Here is a 24,925-nt window from a genome sequence, read left to right on the forward strand (position 1 = left end):
AACTCAGCAATGGATGCTGGTAGAATAAGTAGTTTGGGTGATATGTGAAATAATAGGAGCAGAGAACTAGTTCTGATCCTTACTTAATTGAGTAATCTTGGGTGAATCAATTCATTTCTTCATCTGCAACCTGGGAGAGTGAGAATGAGTGCTAGAATTCAGTGGTTCTCTGAAATATCTTGGCTCTGTGGAGCCCATGGCTTATGGGAGCTATACACATGGGCCCCAGAGTTGATGATACTTCTCATGGCATGGGTATCAATATGGGTATCAAAAGGGACTGGATGCAGACCAGTAATAAAAAGCTATTAAATGGAACAATTTGTTCATTAAATGGGTATGATGCAAATTTCATAGCTAGGCAGTCTTTTATTTCTTTTCTCTTTCTGTATCATTAAATTTCCTGATATATAACTTTTACAGGTTCTGGTCCTATTTGATCATGATAATTTTCAGAATGCAAAGGGCAAGGGGAAAGGAACTGACATTGAATAGCTATTATATACTATGCATTGTGTTTTTACATAATTATCTATTTTTATATCAGTCCTGTTGGCAGCATGAATGTTCTCATTTTATAAACGAGAAATTGAGACTCAAAAGAGGGTAATTCTGTCAAGTATCAGTAAACATTTGAAGATACAATTTAAAATATCACTTTGAATTTTACTGTGAACTGAGATTTAGCTTCTTTCCTATTTATATTTGCTAGTTGTCTTTATCAGTAGTTCCCTTCCTATTGGCTGAAACCCCTGAGGTGTTGTAGATTAACTGCAGAGGGATCTGAGAATCTAACATTGTCACTAAACAAATGAATAATATGATTTGAGTGTATATATGACTATTTGTTCAACTGCATTAATAAAAAATGTGTTAATTTTAAAATATTACTAATTCTTGGCATTTGCTTTATTTTATTCAAAGAGTGTCTAAATGGGAAACCATTGATCTTAATAATTAGCTCTGGGCGATTTTTACTTTTGGTGCTTGGTTTTCAGTTTTTCTATTTTATGATCATGGATTAGTCAGCTGCCATCCCTGGTCTCAGTTTGTATGATTGTACAATAGCAGATGGTTAATAAAGTTCATTCTAAATCTAAAATCCTAATCCAGCCCTCCCCAAATTTATTAATCTTCCTGAACAAATCTATCACATTTGCATAAGCCATCAAACTAGAGTAGAAAAAAGAGATTTATACTTTATCAGTGGTATCAATAAATAATAGTGGATCATAATATTTTTAGACCTAGAAAAGACCCTGGAAGTCTGACCCAATCTTTTTTTTTTTCTTTAAACAGATGAGTGAATTTGGCTCAGAAGGAATAAATAATTTTCCCAGAATCATACAGTTAGTGTCAGCTTTAGAGGTTTAACCCCAGGTGTACTTTAAAGGTTCAGTGCTTTATCAAGTAATTTAAAATATTTTTATTGTATTGAATAAGTGTTCTATCAGGAAACCAAAGATTAAACAGACAACCGGTTGTCTGAAACATTGCCTTAAAATGTTACTGAGTAAATATAATTTTAAAACAATAAAAATTATTAAAATAATAAGCTTTCATTGAGGAACCTTGAAAAAGAAAAAATAATTATATTTAAAATTGAGGAATGTATCTTCTTTAAACATAATTTGGATCATAAGCAGTTATAAATACTGCTTTTTTAAAACTGAACACTACATTGTATTTTTTTATTACCTTAAAGGTTCTTCAAAATTGTCATTTTAATGGATGCATAATATTGCATAATACAGGTTTTTCACATCTATATATTCATTCCCCACATTTTTTGGACGTTTAGATATTTCCAGTATTTTTAATGCCAAATATTTTTTGTATAAAAATCATTTTTGTATCTCTGACTACTATGTTTTCTGTATAAAAATCATTTTTTGTATCTCTGACTACTATGTTTTCTGGTTTAGTTTCCTAGATTTGGAAATGCTGTTTAAAGAACATAAGCATTTTCACACTATTGATAAGATTATCAAGTTTCTTCCTGTACATTTTATGTTGTTTTACTCTGTCTCAAAGTAATTTTTGATTGTACATCTGATCATGTCTTCATGAGAATTAAATATAATTTAAAGACTTTTCTAATTTGAAATGATATTTCACTTTTGTTAAGATTAACATATTTTATTAGTGAGGTGTTTTTCAAATATTTCTTTTTCTTGTGTGAAATATCAATTTTTTTCACTAGACCATTTTTATATTGCAATCTACTTTTTTAAAAAAATCAATTTTTGTTGGCCTTTTTTTAAACATTTTTGTGGAATTGTTTTGTCTTTTTTTTTTTTTTTTTTGCTAGTTGAGTAACATAAATATTCTAGTTGTAAAAGATTCAAACAATATAGAAATATGCATAGCAAATGACTCCCTCCTGACACCTTTCCTTATAGATAACCACTGTCAACAGCATTTTATAGTACATTATTCCTATTCTCATTCTATTAATATGTACATATCTCCATATTCTTTAAATATACATAATTATACATGAATATGTGTATATATATATATATATATAAGTATAAATGGATCTTATAATACCTACTGTTCAGCGTCTTAGTTTCTTAACCTAATAGTATGTCTTCCAGAGCTTACTTTTCCCCTCACAGCATAAAAAGCTCCTCCCCATTATATACATAACACATAATCATTATAAAAAATTTGATTAAAACATGAAAGATGTTTTAAAACAATAAAAATCACCTGAAATTAGTTTGGAGATAAATACCGTTAATAATTTGATAACCATTCTTTCATGCATCTCTTAATACATTTTACATTACTGATGTTTATTCTGACAACAACTGGTATACTACAATTCACTTCTGGCACTAACCATCCAGAGTTAGCACAGACCACACAAATTAAAGGGCATGGTCCCTAACAAGACACCAGTCAAAAGTGGGATCCTTAGGTCACCTGCACTTCCAGCTGCCTACAGATCTGGGATGATCCCATGACCCCTTTAGGTTTGATAATTTCCTAGAATGACTCAGAACTCAAGAAAGCACTGTGCTTACAATTCGTTTTATCAGAAAGGATACAAATCAGGAATAGCCAAATAAAAGACATATAAGGTAAGATTTGGGAGGGTCTTGAGTACAGAAGTTCCATGCCTTCTCCCCACGGAATCAGGGCACTTCACCCTCCCATCACATCAATGTGTTCAACCAAGAAGCACCACTGAGCTTCGTGTCCAGAGCATTTATTGGGGTTTCATTACATAGAAGCGATTGATTACATCATTGGCCTGTGATTGAAGTCATTCTCCAGCCCTCCTCTCTTTCCCAGAGGTCAGGAGGTTGGCCTGTATCAGGTGGCTCAAAGCCCAACCTTCTGATCATGTGGTTGGTCTTTCCCGCTTGACCAGCCCTGATCCAGAAGCTATCTAGGGGCCCACCTCTGTGAGTTACCTCATTTACATAAACTCTGGTGTGATTGGAAGGGCTCAGATAACAAAGACACTCCTCTTGTGAAATTCTAGAATTTAGATTCATTCCCAGGAACCAGAGACAAAGGTGAGTCAGATTCTTTATTATACAGTAGTGCCATATATTGTTTGCTTTTTACTGTGGATGCTTATTTTGGTCTCAGATTTCTTACCATTTTGATTACCATTATCTTAGCATGACCAAGTCTATCTCATTTTTCCCTAAGGTTATTGTATAAAACACAACATTTTAGGTATTAAATGTATTATATCTGTCTATAAATAGTTATTTTTCTGTGTTTCTAGTTTGCCTTCTAATTTGATAACTATGCTTAGACAGTCCTTCTCCTAAAACTAGACAGCAGATAAATATTTATCTAAAATTTCTTATACCTTAAGTCTTTTTTTTCATATATTGAAATTATTTTGGTGCAGAGGATAAGTAAAATTTAAATGGAGTTTTTTTTTTTTTTCAAGTAACCAATTCTCCCACACAATGAAATTAATTTTTCATTTTTTAAATTCACCCTTGCAAGGAATGGGTGGGTTGTAAGGAACGGAGAATTTGGTATATTATGAGGACGGTATCATTATCCTCATTTTTTAGATGAAGACACGGAGGTTCAAGGAGGTTAAATAGTTTTTCCCAGGTCATCTGGAAAGGGCAGAATTGTCCCTCTGAATACAAAGCCTTAAAATGGGCACTTAGGGCTTTCCTGGTGGCACAGTGGTTAAGAATCTGCCTGCCAGTGCAAGGGACATGGGTTCAAGCCCTGGTCTGGGAAGATCCCACGTGCCGCGGAGCAACTAAGCCCTTGCGCCACAACTACTGAGCCTGCACTCTAGAGCCCGCGAACCACAACTACTGGAGTCCACGCTCTGCAACAAGAGAAGCCACCGCAATGAGAAGCCTGCACACTGCAACGAAGAGTAGCCGCCGCTCCCCACAACTAGAGAAAGCCTGTGGGCAGCAATGAAGACCCAATGCAGCCAAAAATAAAATAAATAAATTTAAAAAAGGGGGGGGCACTTAAATAAACAGCCTATATTGAAATCACATGTAAGTACCAAGTGACTTAGTGGGTACAGAAGATTATAAAATAATTTGTTCTGTTATGAAAATTGGAAATTAAGTGGAACAGAGAAGAAAATCTAGTCATGACACTGGAAAATGTCATTAAGCATAAATCTGGATCCCCAAGCACAAGATAAATTTCCCTTGTGTTGATCAATTTAAATTAATACGGAAGAAGGTCCCTGACTTAAAATGGTTCAATTTACAATTTTTCAACTTTACCGTGTGTAAAAGCAATACATATTCAGTACAAAGTACAAAACTGTACTTTGAATTTTGAATTTTGATCTTTTCCCAGGCTGGTGATTTGTGGTATGGTACTGTCTTGTGACGCTGGGCAGTGGCAGTGAGCCTCAGCTCCCAATCAGCCCATGTAATCAGAAGGGTAAACAACTGGCACGCTTACAAACATTCTGTACCCATACAACCATCTGTTTTTCATTTCCAGTACAGTATTCAATATATTACATGAGGTATTTAACACTTTATTATAAAATAGGCTTTGTGTTAGATGATTTTGTCCAACTAAAGGCTAATGTTACTGTTCTGAGCACAGCTTAAGGTAGGCTGGCTAAGCTATGAAGTTTGGTAGGTTAGGTGTATCAAATGTATTTTTGACTTACATATTTTCAATTTATGATGGTTTTATCAGGACATAACCCTATTGTAAGTCAAGGAAGATCTGTACTGTTGTTGAATCATACGAAAATGACTAAAAATGTTTGCTAAATTTAGGGGGTATGTTTGTGATGGTCCAACTTATAAGTTTTGTGGTACATAGAAAATTCATGCTAGGAAGTCTAAAGGGGCATATTAAAAAGATAATCGGCCATCTTCCAGAGCAGCTTAAATTCAGATATACCTGTATAATAAAAGACTATTCAGTGACACATGCTGTGCATTAACACAGAAGACTGAAAGAAGTGATTTTAAATAGAGGTCCCAAATTGAAGATGTGATTCATGATCCAGTGGCTTAACATAGGCAAGTCCATATATTGTTCTTTAGGGTGAGTAGTGTGAATTCTTTTGTTTAATGATGACTAATGAATTTAGTCAATTTAGGAGGAAGTCAACTAGTTGCTAAAAAAATTTCAGTGGAAAAGTATCCTTTCTTTTTTTCTCAACTTTTCAGTGTTAGGGCACTTTGCGAAACATGTATGGTTGCCCCTTGATGAACTCGGGGGTGGAGGTGGTTAGGGGCAAACCTAATAGGTCAAAAATCCGAGAATAACTTACAAGCTGGCCCTACATATCTGCACTTCCCACGTGGGCGGATTCAACCAACTGGCAGATTGTGTAGTGCTACAGAAGTATTTATTGAAAAAAAAAAATTTATGTATAAGTGGACCTACCCAGTTCAAACCTGTATTGTTCTAGGGTCAATGGTATACTTAAAACACTAGAATATTAAACTGAAAGGAAGGAGCAAATAATTCAGATGAATCAAGCAGTTAAGTTTTCATACATACAAAGCAAACGGATAAGACACTATTTTGTGAAACATAAGCATTCACTGTATTTACTTAGTAATACATTTACTACTAAATGCAACACTGCATAAATTATAAAAATTGACTACTCCTACTACTATTCCATGCAGTATAAAAATTTGCTCTAGACTCTTGATTTTCTACAATAATCTTACCTTTAGACAGTGTTATATTTGATTAATGCCTTATAGTAGTAGTAATGATGATGATAACAAAGTAATACCTTGCAAAGTGTTGTATAGTCTGTAGAAAAACCCATTATATATACAATATCTCATTTGATCTTCATATTTCCCTCATGAGATAGGATTTTTTAATAAATTTTTATTTATTTATTTTTAGTTGCATTCCGTCTTCGTTGCTGCACGTGGGCTTTCTCTAGTTGCGACAAGCGGGGGCTACCCTTCGTTGCGGTGCACAGGCTTCTCATTGTGGTGGCTTCTCTTGTTGTGGGTCTCGGGCTCTAGAGCATAGGCTCAGTAGTTGTGGTGCCTGGGCTTAGTTGCTCCACGGCATGTGGGATCTTCCCAGATCAGGGCTCGCACCCATGTCCCCTGCATTGGCAGGCGGATTCTTAACCACTGTGCCACCAGGAAAGTTCCAAGATAGGTAGGATTTATTATTCACTTTATTTCTAAATGTTTTCACATGTTGCTTAACTTCACAAAATCTCTGTGATAGAACCAAGTCTAAGTATTATTTTTCTACTTGATAGCTGAGGAAACCAGATTGTAGGGAATGTGACATTTTTTGTATTACTTGTGAAATCATTTTGAGCTGAAATTATATAGTAGACATGATCATTTGAAAGTAGTCTTCTGACACTTAGCTGAGTAATTTTAAAATTTGAGATTAGATAAGCCACAACCATTAAATCTTGGGATTCTTAAATTTCCTTTTCCTAGCTTTGCAATAATTCTGCTCACAATTCAGGACTGAAAGCATTTATTTTCAACAGAAAATGAGCAGAAATGAACTGAATCACTTGTTATGAAAGAGGAATTATGTTTATTTATGAAGAATTGTCTGGACTTTGTACATAGATATAAAATCAAATGCACAGTGAATGACAATATGTTTAATCATTTGATTTTCTAATAATGTACATGGAACTTACAGTACAACCTTTAGTGTTTTGAAAAGTCATTTAAAAGGAAGAATTACATAATGCCTTGCTACCTAGCAGCATGCATTTTCTATTTAACTTGTCTGCCCTGCCCTTCCCCAAGTTATGCAGCATTTGGACCATCAACAATGGTGGAAAATAAAGGTGTTGTTCATTTAACATATGTTTACTTAACTTAGTTCCAAAATATGATAATAATTAGCATTTATTGAATGCCAGATGCTTTATTTTTATCAGTTAATCCTCACAACTGGCCTGGGTATTATTATTATTATTTTTTAAATTTATTTATCTTATTTATTTTTATTTTTGGCTGTTTTGGGTCTGTTGCTGCATGCGGGCTTTCTCTAGTTGCTGCGAGCGGCGTCTGCTCTTCGTTGCGGTGCGTGGGCTTCTCATTGCAGTGGCTTCTCTTGTGGAGCACGGGCTCTAGGAACGCGGACTTCAGTAGTTGTGGCACGCAGGCTTCAGTAGTTGTGGTGCATGGGCTCAGTAGTTGTGGCTCACGTGCTCTAGAGCACAGGCTCAGTAGTTGTGGCGCACGGGCTTAGTTGCTCCGTGGCATGTGGGATCTTCCCAGACCAGGGCTTGAACCCGTGTCCGCTGCATTGGCAGGTGGATTCTTAACCACTGCACCACCAGGGAAGCCCTGGCCTGGGTATTACTATCCCAATTTTATGGAAGAGAAATAAACTCAAAGAGATTAAATACCTTACAGCGAGGAAGCCAAGAACTGAAGCTCTAAACCTAAGATTTTTTTACTCCAGTCTGTGTTATAGCCAGATTTAACCCCAAATTAAACAATTCATGAACTATCAAAATTCACCATAAGAAAGAGTAAGCTTCCTGCCAATCTAGAGAATTACCATCTATAAATTAAACGGTGATCCTTCAGATAAGGGACTGTAGGATATGCATTAATATATTAATGTGGGAACTAATTTTTTTCCAGAGTAGTATTAACATTTTAATTTTATTTTCAACCCACCTTGATCTTTGAAATCCCTGGCAAGAAAATATTTCATTAAAAAGATGTTATAGGTGAACCCTGGTGGTTCAGTGGTTAAGACTCCGTGCTCCCAATGCAGGGGGCTTGGGTTCTATCCCTGGTCAGGGAACTAGATCCCACATGCATGCCACAACTAAGAGCCCACATGCCGCAACTAAGACACGGTGCAGCCAAATAAATAAATATATATTAAAAAAAAAAAAGATGTTATAAAGATGTAGTAAACAGAAGGACAATCTTTAAGGAACCTTGTCCCTGAGCTATTATCTTAGACTTTTATATACCAAATAGTTTAGAGGATATTTAATTGGAAAGGAAGATTACATTCTGTAGTTCATACACATTTGGAGCTCTTTAGATTTCAGATCTTCTCTAGTATGCCAAGAGTTTACATTATAAATGGATGTTGAATTTTGTCACATATTGCATATACTGAGATGATTATATGATTTTTCTCCTTTAGTTTGTAAATTGGTGAAATACATAAATTCATATTCAAATGGTACAGGTCATACATACGTTCTGGTACATGTGCACAGTTTCTCAAGCCTATATACAGAGTAGCTGTTGGGTCATTGAATATTCATATTTTTATTTGTACCAGATAGTGCCAAACTGATTTCCAAACTGATTGTGCCAAAGTATACTCTCACTAAGAGTGTGTGATAATACCAGTTGTTTCATATCTTTAACAGTACTTTTGATAGTTAGACTTTATTATTTTTGTGAAGTGATAAGTATATGGTGTTTTTTTAAATTGTGGATTTAATTTGCATTTCCTTAATTGCAAATGGGTTTGAGTATCTTTTCAATATTTGTTAGCCATTTGTATTTCCCTTCTTGTGAATGACTAATTCAAATATTTTGCGCATTTAAAAAGTTTTAGGCCAGTGGCTGACAGCCGCCTAGCTGCGAGCTTCTTCTCTCCCACAGAGGCAGGGACTCCTGAATGTATTTGAAAACTGAGCAGTTTCAGCCAAGACGAAGCATTCTCTCTTCCCAGGGACACAAATCCAACTTAGCTGAGCCAAAGCAGATGACACATTTTTGGATGATTTTCCTGGATTTTCCAGATAGAAAATCATACCTGGGACTCCCCTGGTGGCACAGTATTTAAGAATCTGCCTGCCAGTGCAGGGGACACAGGTTCGAGACCTGGTCTAGGAAGCTCCCACATGCCGCGGAGCAACTAAGCCCGTGCGCCACAACTACTGAGCCTGTGCTCTAGAACCCGCAAGCCACAACTACTGAAGCCTGTGTGCCGCAGGGGCTGAAGCCCACGCACCTAGAGCCAGTGCTCCGCAGCAAGAGAAGCCACCGCAATGAGAAGCCTGCGCACCGTAACGAAGAATAGCCCCTGCTCGCCGCAACTAGAGGAAGCCTGCACACAGCAACGAAGACCCAACGCAGCCAAAAATAAAATAAATAAATTTAATAAAAAAGAAAATCGTACCTGGCTAGAACCTCCATAACAGTCTAAAATAGCAGCAATTGCTTGCATTCTTGTCTTGTTCATTATATTAACAAGAATGCCTTTCCTCTTTCAGTTAAGGTAGGGTGTGGGCTGTGTGTCTGTGATAGCTGTTCTTGATGATGGAAAGGGGTTACTTTCTAGTTCTATGGAAATTTTTTCAACAGCTTAACCTTAAAAAATCAGGAATGTATGTAGATTTTAATTGAAAACTTTTCAACATCAGAGAATCTTTGTGTTTTTTTCTCCTTAACCTACTAATAGGTTAATTGATTTCGTGATTTTAAGCCATCCTTGTATTCCTAAATAATCCTTATTGGTCACAGTGTATTCTTCTTTTACTAAACTATCAAAAAAATTAAAAAAGTAAAAAGTTGTAGATAGTTTGTATTACTTATTTGTTAGGACGCTTCATCTATTCCGAATAATGTAATGTATATTCCAAATAAAATATGTATTGCAAATACATTTTCCCATTCCACGGCGTCTTTTTACTCTCTCTATGGTGCTTTTGAGGAACAAGCTTTCTTAATCTTAATGTAGTTAAAGTTATCATATTTTTCCCTTGTGGCTAGTGCTTTATGTTTCTTCTTTAAGAAATCACCGTGAGGAAGCCTAAATGAACCCACGCAGTTTGACTGTGTGGTGTTATGTTTTGGCTGGTGTTACTTTGATAGTCCAGCTGAAGTCCCAAACAACAGTCAGCATCAACCACCAGACATATAAATGAAGATGTCTCTAGATTATTTCAGCCCTCAGCCATTAAGTCACTCCTAGCCTCTGAGTTTTCCAGCTGAGGCCCCAGACACTGTGGAGCAGAGACAAGCCATCCCTTCTTTCCTCTGCCCAAATTCCTGGTCCGTAGAATCTGAGTTCAATAAAATGGTTGTTTTATATCACTAAGTTCGTTTTTTTAAAAATAAATTTATTTATTTATTTATTTTTGGCTGTGTTGGGTCTTCGTTGCTGGGCACGGGCTTTCTCTAGTTGCGGAGAGTGGGGACTACTCGTTGTTGCGGTGCGCGGGCTTCTCATGGCGGTGGCTTCTCTTGTTGTGGAGCACAGGCTTTAGGCGCACAGGCTTCAGTAGTTGTGGCTCGTGGGCTCTAGAGCGCAGGCTCAGTAGTTGTGGCACATGGACTTAGTTGCTCTGCATCATGTGGGATCTTCCCGGACCAGGGATGGAACCTGTGTCCCCTTCGTTGGCAAGCGGATTCTTAACCATTGTGCCACCAGGGAGACCCCCTATCACTAAGTTTTGAGGTGGTTTGTTTTACAGGAATTATGGAATAAGACTATGGCCTTCTAAGACCTTTTAGAAGAATGTTGTGACAAGTGCAACTTAATAGTTTTTCATCTCTGGAGACATTGATATTAAAAGATAATCAAACAAACCAAGTATAGTCATCCAGATGATGGCAGGAGTAGGGTAGTGGCAGACTGCAAGTTGTCCACCCCAAATCCATTCTTCCATAGTATTAGCTAGGCACATGGATTCCTAGTAAGAAATAATATTTTCCTCTATCCTTTCTAGTTGGATGTAGCCATTGACTAAAGTCCTGCCCATAGAATATGAGAAGTGACATGCAACTTCCATGTCACTTGCACAAAAGGAAATGGCCCTTCATTTCCAGTTTTCCTGCCTTCCTGTGAGCTGGTTGACAAGGACAACATTCTAGGGGTTGGAAGAACAATGAGAAGGGGAGAACTGGATCCTTTAATCTCACTGTGGAATGGAGTTGCCCTTCCACTGGACAGCTTACCTACTTTTAGATTGCTATAAGAGAAAGATTTACAATTCCTGTCTTATTTAATCCACTGCATTTTGTGGTATCTGTGTTGCATTAGCTTAATTCTCCCATTAACTTACACAGGTAAAGAACAGGAATGGAGAGACAGTCTAGGAAGTGGGCAGGGTTGGCAGTTACCAAGACATCACTTTAAAGCAAAAGCTGTAAACGGTGGATCAAGAACCTAAAAGAGAAAGGAAGTTGCTGTTTTCATTATGCATATGCTAACTCACCTGGTCACTCAGGTATCTGAAATTTAGAATTGCTTCCATAGCCTCTATTATTTTTAATAGCTATTACAACTGCCTGATGAGAAATAAAGTGTATTATGTATAAAATATTATATAAAATGTCTATAATTTGGCTTTTAGAATTTCTTGCCTTTTTATCATAATCTAGTCAAGTAGAATAAGTTGCTTCTCTCTCTCTCTGTCTCTCTCCCCCTCCCTCTCCCTCTCATGATGAACTATATGTCAGGTAAAAATTACCATTTTAACCATTCTTAAGTGTACAGTTTATTGCCATTCAGTACATTCACACTGTTGTGCAATCATCCCCACTCTCCATCTCCAGAACTTTTTCATCATCTCAAACTGCAACTCAATAACCATTAAATAATATTTCCCATTCTACACCACCCCCAAGTGGTTTTCCTTTTTTTTGTGATAAAATCATCTTTCAGTATCCACTAAAACATCAGAAAACTTTTAATGGGACTGAGTAACTGCAAACAATAAGAATATGTAAGTAGAAAACTAGGCTTTTGTGATGCCATTTCTCTTTGTAAAATTATTCAACTAAGGCTATATTCTGTACAGAGGCTGCTTCATTTGGAAACTTAAAAACTAAATTGAAAAAATGTTTTTCCTTTAATTTTCTATTCTCCCTCTTAATTTATACTGACACAAGCTTTTGTTTCATTCATACTTATTTCTTTAGGGCACTATTTTCCATCTGCTTATTCACAGCTGGAAGCCATAATCTTCTTGATCTACTAATGTGTTTCACTATGATGAATCATGTGATAAAACAAATGCTAATGATCCTTTTGGCAGGAAATATATATGAGAATGGAATGCTCAGTAAACAAAGATCTTTTTCCTTATATTAAATCCATTATGATAAAATGGGAAAAGTGAAATATGTAACTGTTTTTAGAAATGTCCTCAAAAAACTGTGAAGCGTTTCCTGTTTTAATCACTGTTGAGTTGACTGCCTTTATTATGTGTCAGACTATTAATTTAAGAACTACTTGATATCAGATCTTTTTTTTAACAGTGTTACTTATTTAATTACTATTAAAATTTTGGTGTAATATAAGTTAAGCCTTATGAGTCTCAGTTACAGCCATTTACCTCTGAAACTCTAGATCTCATAACCTTAATTCCAAATAAGGTGATAATTATTAATCCACTTTACTACTGAAACAGAAAAAGTATAAGGAGCCAATCAATCAAATGGATATACAAATCAAAACAATCATCCAGGGGCTTCCCTGGTGGTGCAGTGGTTAAGAATCCACCTGCCAACGCAGGGGACACAGGTTTGAGCCCTGGTCCGGGAAGATCCCAGTGCCGCGGAGCAACTAAGCCCACGTGCCACAACTGCTGAAGTCCGCGCACCTAGAGCCCATGCTCCACAGCAAGAGAAGCCACCACAATGAGAAGCCTGCACACCTCAATAAAGAGTAGCCCCCGCTTGCCGCAACTAGAGAAAGCCAGCAGCAAGGAAGACCCAGTGCAGCCAAAAATAAAATAAATAAATTTATTAAAAAAAAAAGACATTCTTGTCTTCTTTAAAAAACAAACAATTATCCAAAAAACTGAAAACACAGTGCCAGATATAGTTCCTAGGAACACTGATTAGTGTCAGAAATATCATATATTTAATTTTTTTCTGTGAAAAATGTAGGGGAAAAACTAATTGAGATGTGTGATGGTACAGCAGACACAGGAACAGAGATTACACAAAGTTTTGGGGGGTTTTTCCTAATTTTTTGCATTGCTGTGAGAAAGAGATACTCCTTGATACCTGGCAAGTAAAGAAACCTCAGTTATTCACTTGAATTTTCACTTGAATTTGAATTAGAGTAATTGAATTTCAAGAAATCTGCTTTCTTAGAGCAAGAAATCTCTCCCAGTCTCAAAATTTTCTTTCCTTCACATTTAAGACAAAGGAAATAAGAATTTTAACAGAGAAAATGCTGCTTTTTAGATTAAAATTTCCTGTAATTTCCTTTTTCTTCTTGATTAAAGAATTTTTCTTTATTGTAAACTATGGAAGTCTTAACTTTCAATTAACTTTCCAGCCACCATAGAAAGTTGATTATACATGAAAGCGAAGTGGTTTTCTTTCACGTTTCAACTGAATTTAAATTACTGTTATTCTCTGTGTGTGTGTGTGTGTGTGTGTGTGTGTTGGGTGGGAGGGAGTGTATGATTACATCTTGCTTTGAGAAGGATATCACAAGGTCTGAGCAACAAATATAGTGTTAATCTTATCATGTCTCTACTTTAAAAAGTCTAATTTTACACAGAATGAAATCAAAACCATTGAGCCAGCATTCAGGACCCCTTGTGAGCTAGTTAGAACCTATATCTTCCCAACCTCATCTCCTTCCTTCTTCCACCCGAGTTAGACTGCTCATGGTTTCCTCAAAATTTGGGGGAGAATTTCCTCAGTAATCAAGCTTTTTTTTTAAATAAACTTATTTATTTATTTTTGGCTGCACTGGGTCTTCGTTGCTGTGTGCGGGCTTTCTCTAGTTGAGACAAGCAGGGGCTACTCTTTGTTGTGGTGCACGGGCTTCTCATTGCAGTCTTTTCTGGTTGCAGAGCACAGGCTCTAGGCATGTGGGCTTCAGTAGTTGTGGCACGCGGGCTCAGTAGTTGTGGCTTGTGGGCTCTAGAGCGCAGGCTCAGTAGTTGTGGCGCACGGGCTTAGTTGCTCCGCGGCATGTGGGATCTTCCCTGACCAGGGCTCAAACCCGTGTCCCCTGCATTGGCAGGTGGATTCTTAACCACTGCACCACCAGGGAAGACCCCAGGAATCAAGCTTTTACCTAAGGCATCCTTTTTTCAGAATTCTCCTCCTCTTCTTTGTGGACACCCAAATTCTAACACTCCTTCACGGCCTTGCTCAGGTACCACTCTTTACTAGAAGCCTGCTTTAATCATAGTAATTATTTGGCAGTAGCTCCCTGCAACTCTCCCCATTAAAATGTACCTTTACCTCAGTAAGAATTCCCCTTATTCTTTTCTTTCCCCCTTTCTTTATCTTACGCTTCAGATCTGCAGTCCTGAGTACCAAAAGGTTGTTGGAGAGATGGGTATCCAAATAGAAAGTACATGGGTGTTAAAATCAGATATTGCTAATTGGTGTGAATTTTGCCTCTCTTTTTTGCTAGCTACCTGTGTGACCTTGTGCTAGTTCCTTAAACTTTCTGAACCACAGTTATCTGATCTGTAAAATGAGGAGAATTCTATTTGCCTTGCAATGTTAGTTTGAGAATTAGAGATAAAAGATGTAAAGCACATAGTACTGTGTGCATAATAGGTGCTCAACAAACAATTATTATGCATTCCTTGATTTTTGGTCTTAATTCTGGTGGTAGCCACCAATAGGCAGCCATGTCTTGAGTTAATTTACAGTTTTTGTTTGTTTGTTTTGGTTTTTGGTTTTTTGGGGGTTTTTTTTGGCTGTGCCACACAGCTTGTGGTATCTTAGTTCCCTGACCAGGGATTGAACCCAGGCCCTGACAGTGAAAGCACCGAGTCCTAACCACTGGACTGCCAGGGAATTCCCTAATTTGTAGTTTTAAAACTAGATCACATTCTTGATGTTCTCATTGTACTATTAAGTTGGACCTACCTTGCCTCTTTTGGGGGTCCTAAAGGACATCTTATGTACCTAGGAAATCCTGGGAACCAGAGGTTCTTAACTGGGATCGTTTTGCCCCCAGTTTTTGTCCCCAGGATATTTGGCCTTCTCTGGAGACCTTTTTGGTTGTCACAACTGGAAGACAGTACTGGCGTTTATTGGGTGGATGCCAGATGCTCCTAAGCATTCTACAATGCACAATAAAGCTCCCCAGGACAAAAAAGTATCTAGTACACAATGTCAATAGTGCTGAGGTTGAGAAAACTTGCTCAAAATTCATCAACCTGTGGACTCTGAAAGGTGGCACAATATAGTCCAAAAAGCCTAGAACTAAGGAGTTCTGGGTTTTAGTTCTAGTTCTGTCAACCATAAGCAGTATGCTACAGGGCTAGTCAACTCCTCTAGACATCAACTTATTTTTTATAAGTTTTAAAAAAAATTATTTATTTTTGGCCACATTGGGTCTTTGTTGCTGCATGCAGGCTTTCTCTAGTTGCAGCGAGCGGGGGCTACTCTATGTTGTGTTGTGCGGGCTTCTCATTGCGGTGGCTTCTCTTGTTGCTGAGCACGGGCTGTAGGCACGCAGGCTTCAGTAGTTGTGGTGCATGGCTTCAGTAGTTGTGGCGCACAGGCTTAGTTGCTCGGCAGCACATGGGATCTTCCCGGACGAACTCATGGGGTCGAACTCATGTCCCCTGCACTGGCAGGCAGATTCTTAACCACTGCGCCACCAGGAAAGTCCCTCAATTTTTTAATAAATTGTCATTTAACTTATTTCTCTATCCTCTTTGTTTCCTACAATGCAAATTAGCTCTAGAGCTGCACTGTCCAATACAGTAGCCATTAGCTACATGTGTCTAAGTTAAAATTAAATAAAACTAAAAATTCATTTCTCAGTTGCACAAGTCACATTTCAATTGTTCAATGGTTGCATAAGGCTAGTGGCTAAACGGCACAGATGTGGAACATTTCCATCATGGCAGAAATTTCTATTGGACAGTGCTGGTCTAGAGGCTTGGTTTGATTCAGATTCAGGCTTGATTTTTTAATATTTAAAATGAAGATATTGAATTACATGATCTCTGTGGTAACTTCCAGTTTTCTAGTTCTGTGATTCTAAAGGAGAATACATAAAGTAATCAACTTTAATAAAAGAATCTGTAAATGGGTAAAAAATTTTAGAAACACCCATATTCGAGTCAGTGTAATCAGAATCAGAGTGTTTGCATTAGTATGTCTGACCGTAGTTTAGACAACTGTGTGGTACCTACTGAAAAGGTATGGATAGGACTTCTAGTTTTGGGTTCAGCATGTAAGGATCTTGAAAGTTATCACTCCGTCCTCACAAGTAAAGAGTTGAACAAACTGAAAAATCAACAATTCTTAGCTCCCTCAGAGATGTGAGGTCACAGGGCAAACCACTACCCGCACAACTGCAGCAACAGACAGGTGAATACAGAGAACCAAATCTTAGCAGAACAGAAACCCTGAGCAGAATCCTCCATAGGAATCCATACTGGGGTAGGAGAAACTTACCTGTAATTGACAAAACACTGGAGGCTCAGAGTGGAGTGAACAAGTCTGAGTTAAAAACTCCAGGAGGTCCCAGCGATGGAGGAGTCTCCCCCAACTTTTTCAGTTTTATTGCTAGGAGGTCAATCAGGTTGTCTTAGTAAATATTGGAGAAAAATCCCCTCATATTTCTGACAGAGGGAGGGGAAAAAGAACCATTTTCAAATAAGCAGAGCATTCTGTTCTTTTTAACAAGTCTGCCACCAAGAGAAACTATTTTACCAGAGCTGAAACTATTGGGGTTTTATCAGAGCCTAGCTGATTTGGGGGAAGGGAAATACCCAACTGCAATACACTGTAGCTATCCTGTCCCACCTAAGGGGGGGAAAAACTGAGAAGCATTTGTGAAGTACACAGGTCAGAGGCATAGACTCATTAAAAAGACTGAGACCTAATCCCAGGACTATAGAAGGCTTCCCCTCCCCTAACAACACATTACCGCCATATTACTAAAGGTTTCTTTAATTGCAGTTCCTTTGTCCAGTATATCATGTCTGGCTATCAAAAATTATAGAGCATACTAAAATGCAAAAAACACAATTTGAAGAGACAGAGCAAGCATCCGAACCAGACTTATATATGGCAGAGATGTTGAGAATTATCATACAGAAAATTTAAAACAATTATGATTAATATGCTAACAGCTTTAGTAAATAAAGTAGACAGCATGCAAGAAGAGATGGGCAATGTAAACAGAGATGGAAATTCTAAGAAAGAATAAAAAAGAAATCCTACAGATCAGAAACACTGCAACAGAAATGAAGAAGCCTTTGATGAACTCATTATTAGACTGGACACAGCTGAGAAGAGAATCTTTGAGCTTGAGATATGTCAGTAGAAACTTCCAAAATAGAAACACAAAAAGAAGAAAAGACTGAAAAAAAACAAAAACAGAACAGAATATCCAAGAACTGTGGGACAGCTACAAAAGATATAATATGTGTGTAATGGGAATACCAGAAAGAAATGAAAGAAAGGAACAGAAGTAATATTTGAAGCAATAAATACTGAGGATTTCCCCAAAGTAATGACAGACACCAAGGCACAGATTCAGGAATCTCAAAGAGCACCAAGCAAGATAAATGCAAAAAAAAAAAAAAAAAGCTACACCTGGGCATATCATATTCAAAATTAGAAAATCAAAGATAAAGAAAAATATTGAAAGAAACCAGAGGGGAGAAAACACCTTTCCTATAGAGGAACAAAGATAAAAAATTAAATCTGACTTCTCTTCAGAAACCATTCAAGCAAGTAGAATGGAGTGAAATATTTAAAGTGTTGAGAGAGGGGACTTCCCTGGCGGTGCAGTGGTTAAGAATCCACCTGCCAATGCAGAGGACACAGGTTTGAGTCCTGGTCCCAGAAGATCCCACATGCCAAGGAGCAACTAAGCTCGCGAGCCACAACCACTGAGCCTGTGGTCTAGAGCCTGCAAGCCACAACTACTGAAGACCGTGCACCTAGAGCCTGTGCTCTGCAACAAGGGAAGCCACCACAATGAGAAGCCCCCGCTTGCCACAACTAGAGAAAGACTGCGTGCAGCAATGAAGACCCAACGCAGCCAAAAAGAAAAAAGAGAAGTAAAGTGTTGAGAGAAAAAACACGAACCTGGAATTCTGTACCCCATGAAATTATTCTTCAGAAGTGAAGAGGAAATAAAGACTTTCTTAGACAAACAAAAATTGAGAGAAATTGTTACCAGTAGATCTGCCTTGCAAGAAATATTAAAAGAAGTTCTTCAGAGAGAAGGAAAACAATATAGATCAGATACTTGGATCTACATAAAGAAAGGAAACATCAGAGAAAGAATAAGTGAAAGTAAAATAAAAATTTTTATTTTTCTTAATTGATCTAACAGACAATTGTTCAAAATAATAATAGCAACAATATGTACAATTATGTATGCTTATGTGTGTATATGCATACGTTTACTTACGTATAGCGAAATGACTGAGAATAATGATACAAGGGACAAGAGGGAGGAATTAAGAATATTTTGTTATTATAAAGTTCTTGCACTGCCTTTGAAGAAGTACAGGGTTTTTTGAAAGTGGACTTTGATTAGTCGTAAAAGTATTTTGCAAACTCTAGGGCAACCACAAAAAAAGTAAAAAAAAAAAAAAAAGAAGTACAACTCATATGCTAAGAAAGGAGAGGAAATGGAATCATATAAAATGCTCCCTTAAAACCATAAAAGGAAGAAAAAGTGGAAGAAAAAATTAGAACAAAGAACAAGGGCAATGAATAGAAAACAGTAACAAATATAGTAAATATTAATCCAGCTATATCAATAATCATTTTAAACATTAATGCTCTAAATACACCATATAAAAGGCAGAGATTGTTGAGCAGGTCAAAAAACAAGGCCCAGCTATATGTTGTCTACAAGAAACCCACTTTAAAGACACATATAGATTAAAAGTAAATGGATGGAGAAAGATAAAACATGCCAACACTAATAAAAAGAAAGCAGGAATAGCTATATTAATTTCAGACAGTGGACATCAGAGCAAGGAAAATTATCAAGGATAAAGAGGGGCATTACATAATGATAAAGGGGTCAGTTTTCCAAGAAGACATAACAATTCTTAATGTGTATGCACTTACTAAGGGAGCATCAAAGTACATGAAGAAAAACTGATAGAACTGCAAGGAGAAATAGATGAATCCATTATTATAGGTGGAGACTCCAATTATATCAGAAATAGATCCAGGGCAGACGTAAAGACATAGTTGAACTCAACAGCACCATCAGTCATACTGGATATAGTTGACATCCATGTTTCTTCGTCCAACAATAGCAGAATACACATTCTCAAGCTCACATGGACCATTCACCAAGATAGACCACATTCTCGGCTCTAAAACACATCTTAACAAATTTAGAAGACTAGAAATTATAGTGTCTGCTCTCAGACCACAGTGGAATTAAACTAGAAATCAGTAACAGAAAGATAGCTCAAAAAAATCCTGAAATATTTGGAGATTAAACAACACACTTCTAAATAACTCATGGTCAAAGAGGTAATCTCATGAGAAAGTAAAACATTTTGAACTAAATGAAAATGAAAATACAACTTATTGAAACTTGTGAGATGCAGCAAATGAAGTGCTTAGAGGGAAATTTACAGCATTGAATGCATATGTTGGAAAAGAAGAAAGATCTAAAATCAATCATGTAAACTTCCACCTTAGGAAACTAGAAAAAGAAGAGCAAGAATATTGAATATTCAATATTTCAATATTGAAAATCAACAAAACCAAAAGCTAGTTTTTGGAAAAGATCAATCAACTCTATAAGCCTCTAGCCATGCTAACTGAAAAGGTATGGACCGAAGGGAAATGGACAGGACAGAATTTATGAAAGGGGAGGTTGAAAAGCAAAAATTTGTTCATGTGCCTCCAACCCTGTCCAAGGGAAACTTTCTTCTCTCTAGCACAATTAAGTATCTGCTTCAGTTGGCAGGTTGCCCATCGTGGGAATGATTGCATGCAGGTTATTACACAAGATGTCACTACCCATCCAGTTAATTAATTTAACTTGCTCTGAATCAAGATAAAAAAAGCAATCCTGAGATTATACTTTACCTCCTTATGTATTCTTTCTATGGCAAAATAATGCCCTGAGAGACATAAATATTCCAGTTATCTTGGCAGATGTAATTTTCATTGTTAATTAATTTAGTAACATTCTAAGGCTGTATCTGGTGAGGGGAACTGAAATTCCTAATTCTGCCATCAGATTCAAAACTATTTGAGCACAGAACCCTCTAGTGGATTTAGGCAGGGCTATTTCAGTTCTTGAGTATGGCTTTTACCATGAAAAGCTGGTCAGAAACATGATTTTAGATAACAAGGCCAGATTATTTAAGAAGGCTGCTGAGTAACAGTCTTATTAAGAAAATGTATTCACCTGAGGTTTGTTAGGAGCAAGTTAGCTAGAAAGACATTGGAGGAGGGACACAGTGTTGTTGAAGGACCCACTGACAAAAAAGCTTTTCCCCACTCCTGGGGGCCCTCAGAAGCCTCAGCAGAGGAAGACTGTTGGCATCTGTATGCAGCAGAATTTAACAGACTCAAGAGGGGCCTGGGTCCCACACTTACTGTGTGAGGATAATGGGGACATTGGAGAGGAACAGCTTAAAGATAGGGTGCATAGAAAACCGAGAATTGAGAGAGCTAAGGGAACTGGGGATTGCCCAGGAGACACATCTTATTTAAGTCTATGCAGAGAGTAACTGTGCTTGTTTCCTTCTATGTGGTATAAAGAAAGGAATTAACTAAAAAAAGACATAACTCCTGCTCTCCCCCTGACTGTATCTTTGGGAGACTTGAAACCTTCAGCAAAAGAACTGCTTAATCCTCCACTGCAATTCAGTGTGCATTTTGTCTGAGGGAAAAGGGAAAGGAGAAATTAGACTTGGATAATCCTCGTTCACAGAAGTTTGATGGGTACCAACCTATCCCATTATTGAAATTATTAGATGGAAAAGAGAATCAACCAGCAGATTCCTCAGAGACAATATGTTCCTTGACTTTCTCTTCTTCAGTTCATAGCTAGAGACCTATAGGACAGAAAGGAGGGAACTGCCACACAGGTTACATATATTAGTCCTTTGTGAGTTAACTAGGGGAGGTCAGTGCCCTGGAGTCTTCTTACTGGTGGCAAAGCTGAGGCCTGTCCCTATGATGCAGACCCTAAAACAAAATACTACCATCCTTTGTATCCCAGTAGGAACAGCCATGAGTCATCCCAGATGATGTATTTATCTCTTCCTGGCTCTAACAGCAATAATGCCATGGGAACTTTAATGCTCAAAAGTGTGGTCTGCGGATCAGCAGCATTGGTGCCACTTGGGAGTTTGACAGACCGCTGACCCACTGAATCCCAGACCTACTCAATCAAAATCAGCATTTTACCAAGAACCCCAGGTGATTTGTATGCACTTGAAAGTTTGAGAAGCAACATGTGCAACAATATTATCACCTTTGTTTATGAACAACACATTTATTATTTTTGGTATAATTTATAACTTGATTAAATTTATGTTTTACAGTGCTATTCTTATGATGAATCCAACATGCTGTAAACTAACAGTTTTTAGTGGGAGGAAAACTGGAGGTGGAATAAGTACAGAGACATATAGTGAAATAGGTAATTTATTTCATTATCAGTATGCAAATATTTATTGAGCTCCTACTGTGTATAAGACACTATACAAAGACCTGAGAGCAAAGTCCCTGTTTTCATGGTGCTTAATTTTTCCAGAGGGACGCTCACAATAAACAAATAAATTTTATATCATCTGATAAATACTATAGTGTAAAATAGATTAAGGGAGAAAAGGGGATGCTACTTTCTAAAGAAATGTCAGGGAATGCTTCACAGATGTCTTTGTCTGCCTGGGCTGCTATAATAATACCACAGACTGGGTAGTTTATAATCAGAAATTGCTTTCTCATAGTTCTGGAGGCTGGAAGTCCAAGATTAGGGTGCTAGCATGGTTGGGTGAATGCCCTCTTCCAGGTCCCAGACTTCTCCTGTATCCTCACATGGCATAAAGGGTTAGGGAGCTCTGTGAAATCTGTTTTATAAAAGCACTAATCCCATTCATGAGCGCTCCTCCCTCATGACCTAAGTAAGTACCTCCCAAAGGCCCCACCTCCTAATACTACGTATCACCTTGGTGGGTAGGATGTCAACATACGAATTTTGGGAAGACACAAACATTCAGACTATAGCAACGGACAAGGTGATTCTTGAGCAGAGACTTGAAGACTGTGTGTGGACATTTGGGGAAAGAGCACTCTAGGTAGAGGGACAGCTTATGTAAAATCCCTGAGACTGGAGTGTGCTTTGTGAATTTGAGGAGCAGCAAGGAAGCCATGTGTCTGGATGATATAACGGAAGGCCAGAATAATACTGTAGTTGGAGAAGTTGGAGAGGGAAGTGTGGGAGGAAAACACAGGTCCTTGCTGGCCCTTTTAAGTGGGATGGGAAACCAAAGGAGAGTTTTTAGCAAAGGAGTGGCATCTTATTTCTGTGTTAAAAGATCACTCTGGTTGCTATGTTGAGAAGAATCCATAGGTGGGAAAAGTGCATAGGCAGAGGCAGGGAGACAAATTGGAAGGCTACTGCAATAATCCAGAAAAGATTTAGTGGTAACTCACATCAGGGTGGTAGTGGTGGTGGTGGTGTAGAAAAATGGTTAGAGCCCAGATATATTTTGAAGATATAGCTGAAAGGATTAGATTGAATGTGAGGTATATAAGAAAGATGGCAAGGATACTTCCTAGGTTCTTGGGACTAAGCAGCTAGAAGAATGGAGCTGCTAATTACTAAAATGGGGTATGCTGCAGCAAGAGTAATTTCTCCCCCTCCCTCCCCCGAAGTTTTCACATATTAAGTTTCACATGCTAGAGAACCAAGAAGAGATCTTCAAAAGGCCTAATTTGCAAACAACTACTTTAAATTACTGTCAACTCTGCCACCTTGGGGTGAAAGCAGCTATTAATAGTGAAGGAATGGGCATGGCTGGGTTCCAACAAACTTTACAACACTGGAACTTGAATTTCATCTAGTTTTCGCACATCATAAAATATTCTTATTTTGATTTTTGTTAAGTTGTAAGCAGGATGGTCTGCAAAACCTAAAATATTTACTCTCTGACTCTTTACAGTTTGTCAGCTGCTGGTATTGATGAAACAAGATGGGACATTAACGACGGCATATAGGATTTCATTGTATAGTTTACTTTTATCTATATTTGTCATTTTTCATAATAAAAGGTTTTAAAAATGTTTAGGTGTACTATCTCAAGAGTCTTCCCCTCTCCTTAAACATCCCCCCCCCAAAATTGCCTATAGCTAGTAAATGCTGCCGTTTTCCTTTTGTTTCTTTTCTTGTAAGAGCTAGACCCTTTTGAAGCCTTGAGTAGTGGTAAAATAAACCCTTTGCACTTGACATCCGGCGACAGCGAAAGTATGAGGCACAAACACGATTAAGGGAAAAGATTTTTGCAGTGGTGTGGGAGCAGCTGTCTGTTCTGACTATACACTCCCACGACCAATCTCCTTTTTACAAAAAGAAATCAAAATGAAATCCGCTTTAGTTATCACGGTACGGTTCCCTGCCCTCAGATGACTCGCGGAAATGACGCCATCAGCCGAACGCTGTCTGCTCCTCCGCAGCAGCGGCGGTGGGTGGACGTAAGCACGTCGGTCCTCCTACGCGTCCACCTCGGGGAAGACTGGAGCGCTCCGCCGGGCGCTGCCGCCCACCGCCGCCGGGTCTTCAAGAGCCGGGTCGACTGCGACTGCGCAGGTATGCAGGGGCGCGGCTTCAGGTTATCCCGCCCCTTCCCAGCCTTCGCGGCCAATGAGAAGCTAGTGCCCCGGGGCGGGTAAATCCTTAGAGGCCGGAATCATTAGCCGTGAGGACAGCCCCGCCCCTGTCTCCTCCCAGCCCCGCGCCCCGCCTCGCGCTGTCGTCGCCCCGCCTCCCTCTCCCGCCCTCTTGCCTAGCTACGGGGTAATACGGGGCTTGAGCTTGGGAAGAGGGCGAGGGAAGCAAGTTAGACGTCGGCCTGGCGGCGGCGGCGGCGGCGGTACCGCAACCGTCCAATGTGAGCGCGGTGAGGGGGAGCGGGTCGTAGGGAAGAGGGGGCCGCGTGGCAGAAATGGGAGGGCTCCGGGTGCTTGGTGGTGAACGCGCCGTAGAGTGAGGGGCGGCCGTGAGGGGGCGAGGTTGACCCGGGTGTGTCCCGGTGCGGTCGGGAGGGCGTGGATAGCGGGTCGGGGGACGCCAAGCTCGCTTTGCCCCCTCTCCAAAGCTTCTTGGCAGCTTGGCACATCTAAAGTTTGTCTCCCTTTCGGTTGTCTGGGATGCGAGGAGGAAATTTAAAGGTCCCCCAAAACATTTGGAGGCTTTCCCGGGGTGTTTTCCTTGCCGGTGCGTGCGTGCTCCTTTCTTCTTACTGGATGGAGAGGTAGAGAGGTCAGGTGGGCAGGCCGACTTTCACTCTCTGAGGATTGTTCAAACAAACCAGGAATTCTTCACCCTCCTCCCC

The 24,925-nt window shown here is 38.6% G+C and overlaps 1 protein-coding gene across 1 annotated transcript in view; it reads left to right on the forward strand.

The window, feature by feature from the left end:
• CARF (calcium responsive transcription factor) overlaps nt 1–24,925 on the forward strand; it is a 96,376-nt gene that overhangs the window by 70,855 nt on the left and 596 nt on the right. The window contains exon 19 of the mRNA XM_082467080.1: nt 23,997–24,481. The gene's annotated coding sequence lies outside the window, so the exon portion shown is untranslated. The remainder of the gene's footprint in view (nt 1–23,996; nt 24,482–24,925) is intronic.

This window comes from Balaenoptera physalus (assembly GCF_965194825.1).
Source record: "Balaenoptera physalus genome assembly, chromosome: 6".
In the NCBI taxonomy this organism is placed as follows: domain Eukaryota; kingdom Metazoa; phylum Chordata; class Mammalia; order Artiodactyla; family Balaenopteridae; genus Balaenoptera; species Balaenoptera physalus.